This window comes from Panthera tigris, chromosome A3 (genome assembly GCF_018350195.1).
Source record: "Panthera tigris isolate Pti1 chromosome A3, P.tigris_Pti1_mat1.1, whole genome shotgun sequence".
Taxonomy (NCBI): Eukaryota; Metazoa; Chordata; class Mammalia; order Carnivora; family Felidae; genus Panthera; species Panthera tigris.
Genome location: NC_056662.1, coordinates 4,588,832 through 4,599,963, shown reverse-complemented (window position 1 = coordinate 4,599,963; position 11,132 = coordinate 4,588,832).

Below are 11,132 nucleotides of genomic sequence, written 5' to 3'. Positions count from 1 at the left end.
CTTCTTAAAGGTAATAAAACCCTTCCAACCTAATTGGTCAGATAAGACTTTTTTCCTTGTGTGCTTAAATAAAGCAATTAGTGAAGCGCTTCTATCCAAAATGACTTTTTTTTTTTTTTTGTCCTTTTTTAAAACTAATTCACTGTTACTGGAAACTTTTTGTACAATAAAGCAATCATGCGGATTAAAGAGCATCCTGCCGTCCTAGTATTAATTTTAACGATGGGGCTCGTGTTTTCTTCCAATGCATCTGTGTTACAGGAGGGCCTCATCCGTTCTGTGATCGCTTGGGCCGATGACTATTTGTTCTGTGTCGGAGGCCTTGCCTCAGTGTCTGAAAGTCCATCCATCTGCCTCATGGACGCTCGCAAAGGGACCAGTCTGTCTGCCATCCAGTAGACAAAAGGGAAGGTGCCGTAGAGGCAGATAATTATTTTCCTTATGAAAATGTATGCTTTATATACATACCAAGAAACATTAGGAGACCTTCAAATGAAATTGTGGTGTGTGCGCCTCGTCGAGAAGTAATTCTTACAGCTGGGCTCCGGGAGACTTGCATTTCTCAGTGACTGTGAATGTTTCCTATTCTGTTCCACTGAAAACTTGAGAGCGAGGCTTTGCCAGCTGAGCTCAAAGCCAGGACCTCGTTTCCCATCGAATGTGTTGTGTCCCGGGCTCCTCCTCAAAGGCCGGGCTGGGTCTTTGTCACCCAAGCGTTGTCTTACACGTCATCGAGGCATGATGGGGTGAGTCTTTTTCTTTTTAAGTTAAACGCCAGAGTCTGCACAGGAGCGGTCTGGCCCAGCAGTCCCCTTGGCCAACGAGGCATTCAGTCCTGGGCTGTTGCTGTTGCTTGTGACGATTAGTTGCCTTCAGAGCCTGTCGATGAACCACCCAAAAGAAGCAACCTTCTCTTGTGCCCTCACCTTGTGTTTTGGCTAGGAATTCTATCTCCCCAACTTGTTCAAAAGCCATTGGCTCTGTCCAAGAATCAAAGCCACCTCCCAAAGGGTAGACATTTGCCGTAGGCTTCAAAAACATTCTGACCAGCGATAACAACCTTGAAGAAACCCTCCACTTTGACGGGGACAGCCGTGTAGGTGGCAACGCTTGGGAACGTTCTGTAGGCTCCGCAGGGAGCCTTAGGAGAATGGGCTTCAGGAGCTCTGATCATCCCCCAAAATGTGAGCAACCTCGAATTCTTCCCCGTTCTCCTGGAGCTGCAGTAAAATGACTTACCCAGCCCGGCATCACGGGTAGGATAGTGTGTTACTCTAACGTGCTGCCTTAACTTTGATCATCGGGCTCCCCTAGTCTCGTCAAAACCTGCGGGAACCAGATGGAGAGGCCCAGGTCACGCCTTCCCAGAAGGAACGTCTGATAGGCGGGTGTAGGGAGGTTAGGACAGAGCTGCCGTGTTGCTACTTCAACTGACTCGTGTAGCACGAGTTCCCGTGTCAGATTCTGAGATTCGGGCCGGGCCGACGTGGCTCGTTTGCCGTTAGCTACCTTCGAAACCTAGCAGCGCGGGTACCTGTAAATGTGGCTTCAGGTTGTTTGTCTCTGTGTGTGTTAGCCCTTAGAAACTCCTCATTTCCTCTCTCCAGATGGCCCTGACCACCCAGATGCCACCTCTGACCTCGTTGCCTGATGTTTTCGTTTAGTTTGGTTTTGGAATTGAGGTCAGTGATGGGCGTTCGTTCAGGTGACCTGATGGGGATGCGGGGTGGGCCCTGCTCAGAGACTTCCAGCTCGTCTGAAAACGATCCAGATGTGGCACTCCGAGCCGGACGGCGGGCACGAGCTGTGTGCTTCACGCGTCTCGGCCTGACCGCACACCACCCTCAACTTCCTCCTACCGGTCTCTGGCGCGGCCTTCTGACGCCACAAAAGGACATTCCGCAGGGTCGAGTGGCAGAGACTCGTGCACAATTACCCGGTCAGTTGAGGCAAAAGAAAATGATCATTTGTCCAGTTGTCCAGGTGAGCTCTCTGGACCGTCCCGGATGCTCGGGATAGTCGTGTGGGCCCTCACTTCAGCTCCGTGATCTGGCTCAAAGGGACCCTTCGAATGAGACGCCATTCGATACGATGTACATTTGCATCAGACGTCGTGAAGGTAGACCATTGGGTTGAGTGTCTTCTGCTTGTCAACTATTCTTATAGAATTGTTTGTAGCTTAATCATGCCAAGTGTGCCATTAGTGATCACCGTTTCTCTCATTTGGTAGATGTAACGGAGGCAAAAGGGGCTCCGGTTTGGGTCACGTGGTCCCTCTTGGAGGAAGCGCTGAGGGAGTCACGTGGGTTTTTAACTTGACCTTCTGACTCGGGACCCCGTGGTGGACCTCCATTTTCATTGCCAGTTAGGCAGAGAGACCGTCTTCCTCTCCTCCCCCAACCAGCCCCCTTTCCCAGGTGGGGAAACCGAGACCCCCCCCCCCGCAAGAGGGCTCCCCAAGGTCACATGCCTAGTACAACCCAGGGCTGGAACTAGGATGTTCAGCGTTCTCATTTGCACACCCGGGTGCCACTTCTGTTTGTGCCATCTGGATCGTTCGTTTCTTTCCATAAAATCAAATGACCGTCTACGAGAAAGACTTAATGGCCAAGATGTGATGTGGTAAAGGCTTCCTCAAGGATTTTTTTCCTTATTACAAAGATCAGACCAGACTGAGGCTAAGAGAGATTTGCAAACAGCGGTATCTCATTATCCCTAGTTCAGTTTTTCGTGTAATTGGCGCGGAGAGATTACTGCTGATGTCTAAGCCGGCTGCCGAACAGAAAATAATGATTCTTCTGTGACATGACTCGGTGTGCACACGTGTGTGTACTTGGCGGTGTTTACGAAAGGTACATGTGTACATAAAATGCTTACCAAGATGGGTGATGTCATTTTAGAGGTGTAAATAACAAGAAATAGGCTTGAGCAAAACTGATCTTACAATTGCCTGAGAATGTAACACTTCATTTCCGCACTATGAAATGGCTAGAAATTGATTTTTTTTTTTTTAAATCCAATTAAGCCTCAAGGTTGGTTATCCATTTAAAAGGTCGGCTGAGTTAAACAATGACAGTACCGTCAGTTCATGCTAATAATTAAATTGACACAGAACTTGAGCGCTTTCCGTCGTGCCTCGTGGAGGCAGACATCCTGTGTGTTGCACAAAAATGTAAGGCAGAAGTCACCCCCCACCCCCACCCCGTCCCCACCGGGGTGCCCGCACGCCAGCCGACCGTGAACCCTGACCGGGTCAGTCCGCAGGCCCCGGCCGCCTTCCCTGTGGCTTCTTCCCCTGGGATTCCCACAGAACACCCTGGAACGCCCTGGTGCCCACTCACCTCCCATCTCCCCCTTCTTCCGGCCCCGGGGCTGTTGGGAGGCGGAAAGTAACCTCGTTCAAAGAGAAAAAAGAGGGGGCTCTTAGCGCGTGTACCCTTGGTGTACCCACGAAACGACTCGATTTCACGCGCTGCCGAGTTTCTAATGGGACAAATAAATCACGTCTTAAAAATAGTACTTTACGGTGCGTATTGACCCTGTGTTCCCAATGTGTTAAGGAAAAGACTTCAGAATGTCTTTTTATGGTGCTCATAGGTGATGTTCAAGTATTTGAATTTATGAAGGTGTGAGGCGAGCCAGGAACCTGATTGGAACACTCTTTACCCTGTTGGGGCTGTCGCGTCACTCTTGTTTTGTAAATTGCCGAGAAGGGATAAGTGATCTTATTTCAAATCTAGCATTTTAACCTGCATCGTAATGTGAGTAAGGTTGCATCCGTTCAGTACTTTCCATCCGTAACTATGAGCCACCCTGAAAGATGGAACCTTCCAGAGTTAGTGAGAAAAAAGTTGTATTGAAGTTCCCTCTCGGGGCCCTTAAGGCTAACGATTCCCGCTTAGCATTTTGTCCCCCACCACACCCCCTGCCTCACACTCCTCAGCTGCCAAAATCCTCAGCGACAGATGTGTGCTCCTGTCTTACTTTCCCAAAGATCCACAGTTAGCTAATGCCGATAGACATGTTGCTCCACACAAGAGTGTTTCTGAGGAAAAAAATGGGACTCAGGGTTTTTCAATATTGAATCATTTCTTTTTATTAAAAAATATATGTATTTTTTATGTTTATAAATGAGACAGAGAGAGACAGAACATGAGCGGGGGAGGGGCAGAGAGAGAGGGAGACACAGAGTCTGAAGCAGGGTCAAGGCTCCGAGCCGTCAGCACCGAGCCCGATGCGGGACTCGAACTCACGAATTGCGAGATCGTGACCTACCTGAGCCGAAGTCAGAGGCTTGACTGACTTGAGCCACCCTGGCACCCCGAGATTGAATCATTCCTGATGCACTGGAGAAACATGCTACTTAAAAGGATCCTGTAAGTGAAGGTTCTCCTAAAGAAAAGATTTCTTGATCAAAATAAACATTTACCCCCTCATTTTGCTTTTCTGTACACCTTCTTTCCCATATGCTAAGTTGCTGCAAGGGATGTGGAGGCACGCCCGGCCTGTTGATTACTTCTCGATTCCTTCCTGCGGGGTCACCCCGTCCCCAGGTCCCAGGTCTTCCATGTGCCCTTGAAGACTTCCGCGGCGACGGAAATAATTTTGCCGGTGTTCAGAGTAAATAAGAATGTGGTCCCCGAGACAGGAGGGTTATTACTGTCCGACCCCGCGGCCTCCCTGGGAGGATAATTTAGGCCCAGAGCAGCCAGCTCAGATCCTCATTTTCTGGAAAATTCCTAAAAACTGATGTTAGAAGGAATGCTTTTTGTTGTTAATAAGCGGTGCCTCTGGTACATTTTTATTAATGTTCTCTCATCCCACTGATACCAGAAGGTAAGAAGCGCTTTAGAGGAGATTGCAGAATGTGCTTTTCAAATATCCGTGAATATGTATAAACGCGTTTTGTTTTGTTTTGTTTTGTTTTCAAAAAGAAACAGGAAGGATAAACCAACACCCGATAAAAATGGTCACCTCTGGGGGGAGGGGGGAGGGGAAAAGGAGTAGAAGGGACAGGGAACATCTTTGAGCATTCCTTCATGCGGTTTCAACACTTGAACCACATAAATGTTGTTCGTGGGGCGCCTGGGTGGCGCAGTCGGTTGAGCGACCACCTTCGGCTCAGGTCACGATCTCACGGTTCGTGAGTTCGAGACCCGCGTCGGGCTCTGTGCCGACAGCTCACGGAGCCTGGAGCCCGCTGCGGATTCTGTGTCTCCCTCTCTCTCTGCCCCTCCCCCGCTCATGCTCTGTCTCTCTCTGTCTCAGAAATAAATATTAAAAATAAAGGAATAAATAATTGCTGTTCGTATTCAAAAAAGAAAATGAAAAAAATGAAAACAGCAAGCCCTTCAGTTCAATACAAACAGAGGCACAGTGACGAAGGAATGAGGTGAACACACACACAAAAGCCAAGTCAAGTGTTGCCCATCCCAGTGGGGTAATGCTGAGAACAAAAAGAAAGAACTCTCCAACTTGAGGCGGTGGGTTTGTTGCCACGAATGCTGTGGAAAGAACACTCCAGTAGCCACAGAAGGGTGACCGGGGCCTCGGGGCCTCACTGTGGGAGAAGGAAGTACAAACATAGGGTGGGGCACGTGAGGACGAGCCCAGTAACACGGGCTTCGAATCAGAGGGATCCGTGTGAACCCACAATGTTAAAAACAAACAAACAAACCCAAAGCCTCCTTCTGTCTACCAAAAGGATCGGGAACAGCGACAGCTGAGGAGCACTGAGCACACTTCCCACGCAGCACTGGGTTTCCAGATGGGAATCTAAACGGCCATTCCCCCGATTTCAAGAAGACAGGGCTCCCATGAGGCCTGGCAGACTCTTGATTTGGGGCAGGGAAGGAGCAGAGGGAGCCTGGGCATCATCAGCTCCTTCCAAAGAGGACAGAAGTCCTCAAAGACGGAATAGTGACACGTGGAAGAGACACGGGGGAGGGGCACCCGCGTGGCTCCGCGGGCTCAGGTCATCATCTCGCAGCTCGTGAGTTCGAGCCCCGCGTCTGGCTCTGTGCCGACAGCTCAGAGCCTGGAGCCTGGTTCGGATCCTGTGTCTCCCCCTCCCTCTCTGCCTCTCCCCCGCTCACGCTCTTTCTAAAATAAATAAACACTAAAAAAAAAAAAAAAAGACATGGGGGCTGGTGTGATGGGGCCCTGGCTGGCCTGAGTAGGGACAGTGACCGTGAAAAATCCAGACATAGGGGCACGGCCGGTCCCGGAGCCCATGGCCACCGCTAGGGCCCAGGCCCGTTTTTTGGGTTGATCCTCCACTGCCACCATCTTGAAATTCTCTTTTGACAAAGAGGCTCTTGCTCTTTCCTTTCTGCACCAGGACCCTACAGATTATGTGAACTGGTCCTGGGGACAAGGGGAGGCAGGGAGGTCGCTACTCAAGACTTCCAGGTGGCAGGTGTGGGAGGGATGATCCAGCTAGAAAAATCGCCGTGTTGCAACCAATACTTGATTGACGCAGAGATCGTCACTGGCTGTGAAAGCTTTGGGGGGAGAGGTCAGGAAACAGAACAGGTCACAGTCTCAGAGCGTCCATGCACTTTGAAGAGGAAACCGAGCTGAGCGCTATTAATTACGAAGAGGGAAATGGACCTTTACCGTGAAGAGATCCGGTCAACCCCGCTTATACCCAACAACCCACCTTGACTAGTAACAGGAGACACCTGGGTTACGTGGTTCCTGATGAGGCGCAGTGGGAAACACGACGTGTTTGACGCGAATCTAATCGTAAGGAAACACTCCTACGGATCCAGGCCGTGGGTCCCTCTATGAAACGTGTTAATGTCGGGAAACACAAAGGCAGGGATTGTTCGGGATTCAAGGAGACCAAAGAGAATGGACAACCAGGCGGAAGGCCTCGTCTTTATTTGGGTTCTGGATTTTAAAAAGGCAATGAAGGACATTTTGGGGACAATTAAATGCATTTCAGTGTGGACTGTAACAGTATAGCTTCAGTGTTCATTTTCCATGGGTACGATCAGGATATTATCGTGATTATATGGGCTCGTGTCCTTGTTCCTAAGAGATACACGCTGACGTATTTAGTGTGTTTAGCGTATGCAACCAACTTTAAATAGTACGGGAAAAGACATATGTCCATGGACACACACACACACACATACATCATATGATCCAGGTAAAGGGTAAACAAGTGTTCACTATTTGTTTTTCAACTTTTCCAGAAGTTAATGCATTTTTCAGAATTTCTAGAGAAATGTGATTTTCATGGCTATTAGTTCATTTTCAATCCTTCAAGGAACATTTGGCACAAATCTTCTGGGTGCCGTGCCTGACGCAGGATTTACAAAGGGTAACTGAGGTGCTCCCTGACACCCAGGCACTTACGGTGTGGCGAAGGAAGACGCAGACACGCACAGCACAGACCACGTTCTGCGAGGTCACGCGGGTGTCACCGTCTGTCCGTTCACTGGGGGCTCACCGCCCCACCGGCTGCTCCTGGAGCCAATCCTGCCTCCCTTCTGTCTGGGCGTGTGAAGCAGACCGTTGTCCACCAGGAATGAACCCTACCTTGCTTTCATGTTAGTCTTGACTGAGGCACTTCCACTGGCTCTGTGAGCCGCGAGTTCAAGTTCAAACAACGTGGCTCAGTGTACTTCTCACGCACGCTTTATGTGTGCACGTGAGCTTTTGACGGTTCTGAATGGACCGTGCTCTTCTGGACTGTGAACCCTCGCATGAACAAACCCCTTACCGGGGATCAGACTGCCTGGGACACCTCAGTTTGTCCTTGGCCGTCTCATCCCAGCTCAGTCTTCCTCGCATGAACAAACCCCTTACCGGGGATCAGACTGCCTGGGACACCTCGGTTTGTCCTTGGCCGTCTCATCCCAGCTCAGTCTTCCCCAGGGACAGGATTTCTGAGTTTTACCACCCTCTTTGCTCCCGCAGCTCTGCACACACGCACGCATGCACATCCCCACACCCCACCGCTGCCACACACACCCACGTGCCATTGGACCCCCAAAGCCTGACCAGGCCTGGAGCCCTTGGGAACTGATGTTCAGTAAGTATCTGTTTGGACGAGCGACGATACTAGAAAGAACCAACAAGCGCTCCGAGGGGAATGAGTATTTCTCACATCAGAATAATGGAATCTGGGAATCTTGTGGCAATCAGTCTAAGCAGGCATCAGAGGGGGTTTACTACAGGCGTGAAATTAACAGATAAATGCGCATTTCATACCCCCAGAGCCATCTTACAGGGCATGAGCTCAGAAACGTGTTTTAGGATGTGAACGGCACCAAAAGCTTCCTCCGGAGTCCTGGGAATTTCATTCGGATTTCTTCCAGTTTTAGGACTTGTTTCCCCAGCTGCTAAAGCCTGAACGCCCGGTTGAATTCGGGATGAGTCACACCCCATCAAAAACATACGTTACTTCTCGGGTTGCGTTAAAGATCTGGTAAGTTGTTTTAAATTTTTCATTTTTTCGAAGAAAATGAAGTTGAGGTGCATTTTTCATTGACAGTGAAATATATACTAAGCTGTGGATTAATACCTTCGTAAAAATGTATCTAAACAAAGCGCTGCCTGCCTTATTTATGTTGGAGTCCGTCAAGTCTGCGGTGCAAAGGGTAAGTACTTTCCTGGAATATATTTGTATCTGTCACAAGCTACATGTTGAGGAAACTGGCAGGCATTTGAGGTGAAATAACTCCTTAGCGGTCTGTTTAGTTTGGATTTCTTCGACTCGGGGTGGGGGGAGGGGACGCTTGGAAGGCAAAATCCGGACTATCTGCTCCTCACAAGCATCTAGCATTTTCCCTGGCTCTGTGTATCGCGAGTGTTCTCTAAACGCCTGTTGGGTTGGGTAATCTTGTTCATCCTGTCTTGGGGCTGTTGGGGTTATGCTCCTCTTAGATACGAAAGAATTCTCAAAGGAAAGAGTCTCTAGAATGATCTCTCTGCCAGCAGTTTCTCTGCCCCTCCAACTCCCTGCACTCAAACCTGCCAGAGCCGGCTTGCTAAAAGCGTGGCTTGGATCCTTCCGCGGGCAGAAGTCTCTGGAGTGAATCCCCGGCTTACAACCGCAGCCCTCTCCTTCCCTGTTCCCTGGGACCCTCTCCTCTCCCCCCGCCCCTCCCCCACCCCCGGGATTCAGAGCCCGGTGGACACGTGGCCACTCCGGGTCTGGGCTCTCCTCCCGGGTTTCTCCCCCCTCAACGCCTTCCCGGCCCTGTTTGTGTGTGCCATTTCACCCTCCAGGACAAAGCCCCCGGCCCTCCCCCTCGGAGAAGATCCCCCTCGGCCTTCCCCCCCCACTGCTGGAGTGCCCCGTGCCTCTCTGCAACGTATTTGCAAACAGAAAAAAACAGCCATAGATCTTCATACGGAGCTCTTCTCGTACCCTTTACAACGTGTGAAAACATTCAGCTGCTGTAAAACCTTTGGAGGAAAATAAGATCCAATTAGCGTCGACTTTCATGTGGGGAAAGCTGAGGGTTTTCGAAGGAATCCCTTTCGCTGATTCAACAACTGTTTTTCTTTCGGCACCTGCTCTGTGCTGGGCCCTGGAGCAGAGAGACTCAAGTCTCCAGAATGCTGACGCTCCGGTCTGGAGGGACCACCGGGGACCCTGCACCAGGGACCGTGACTCAAAACTGACAGGGACGACGAAGCTGTGGCTCGCGGGGGGCCTGGCCAGCAGCCGAGAGCCTTGGATGCCGAGCTAGGGGAGATGGCTTGGGTAATTTTGAAGGTTGATAATGAAAGAAACTCAACAGGGGAAAGGTGGCACATGAAACTAGCGTGCGGTAACAGAGAGGGGTGCCAACGGGCCCTTGAGCAATCAGGATGTGGGCAGGAGCCTAATTTTTAAATGAGCGTGGGTAGCGCTTCCTCATCCGGGTCATCACTCCCTGAGCCTTGTATCTGAGCTGCAGCGGGAGCTAAGACCCTTCCCAACCAGACACCCACCATCCACCCCATACCCCGGGGCCCCTCCACCACCCCACCACATGCCCCCCAGGCACTCTCCAGGTGTACCCCCCCCCCCCCCGCCTTGCCTAGCCTTCCCTCCTCAATGAGGGGTGGCTCGGGTGCCGTCCTGGAAACCACCCGCTGCCCCTCCTCTGGTCTCGTCGCCTCCTCTCTCCCCAGGCGGGGTGGGAGGCTGTCAGATGACCCTTCCCGCCGAGGGGGTGGGCTGAAGAAGGGCCCTCCAGGGGACAGGGCCACGCCTGAGTTTATAACTGGCCATCCCAGAAGCAGTAACCTGGATGGAAACCCACATAATGACAGCCTACTCACATCCAGGACGCTGCCTGGAAAATAGTGGGGAGCCGATCAACGAACCCATCAAGCGAGGAGGAAGGAACCGATACTGCCCAGCAGGCCAGGCAGTGGGGCCTTGTCTAAGTCAGGGGCTGGCAGGGGTCCAGGCATCACCCGCGAGTGCAAACCTGACAGGTTGGGGGGGGGGGCGTGGGAAGGGCACGCACCCGCCAGCCTAGGGTCACCCAGGACCACCGCTGGCAGCTGGGCCTGCTTAGGGCTCATCCAGACTGTGGTCCAGTGGGAGCTGCGTGGGTGGACTTGAGGTTGGGCCTGGGTCGTTTCAGGATATGCTGGAGGTCAGGGCCACCAGGGTGTGCTGGGGCTGGAGGCCAGGGCCTCTCCCTGGAAAAGCTATCCCGAGAGCTCTGTTTCCCTCACTTTGAAGGCAGGACCCGCTGGGGGGCCTGTGGGGCTCAGGGCCTGCTCGGCGGCGGTGGGGGCGGGGAGGGGGTGGCCCGCCGGGCTTCGGGGCCCGCCCCGGGATCGGGGCTGCTGGGTTTTCGGGCCCGCCCCGGGGATCCGGGCCTGCCCGGGGGCCTGCAGCCCGCCGGCATCTGGGGCCTACCCCGGGCCCGGGGCCGGGCTGCCGGTCGGGCGCCTGCCAGGCCGGGCCTGCAGGTCGGGGCCCGCCCCGGGGTCAGGGCGGCCCGCTCCGCCCCGCCGGCCCGGCGCCCCCTCGCGCCCCGGGCGGGCCCTGCACGTCTCGCGAGCGGCCCCGGAGCGGCGGGGGGAGGCGGGGCCGGGCAGGGCCGGGCAGGGCCGGGGCGGCGCCGAGGCCGGGGCCGGAGCGGAGCCCGAGCGGAGCGGGGCGGCGGCCG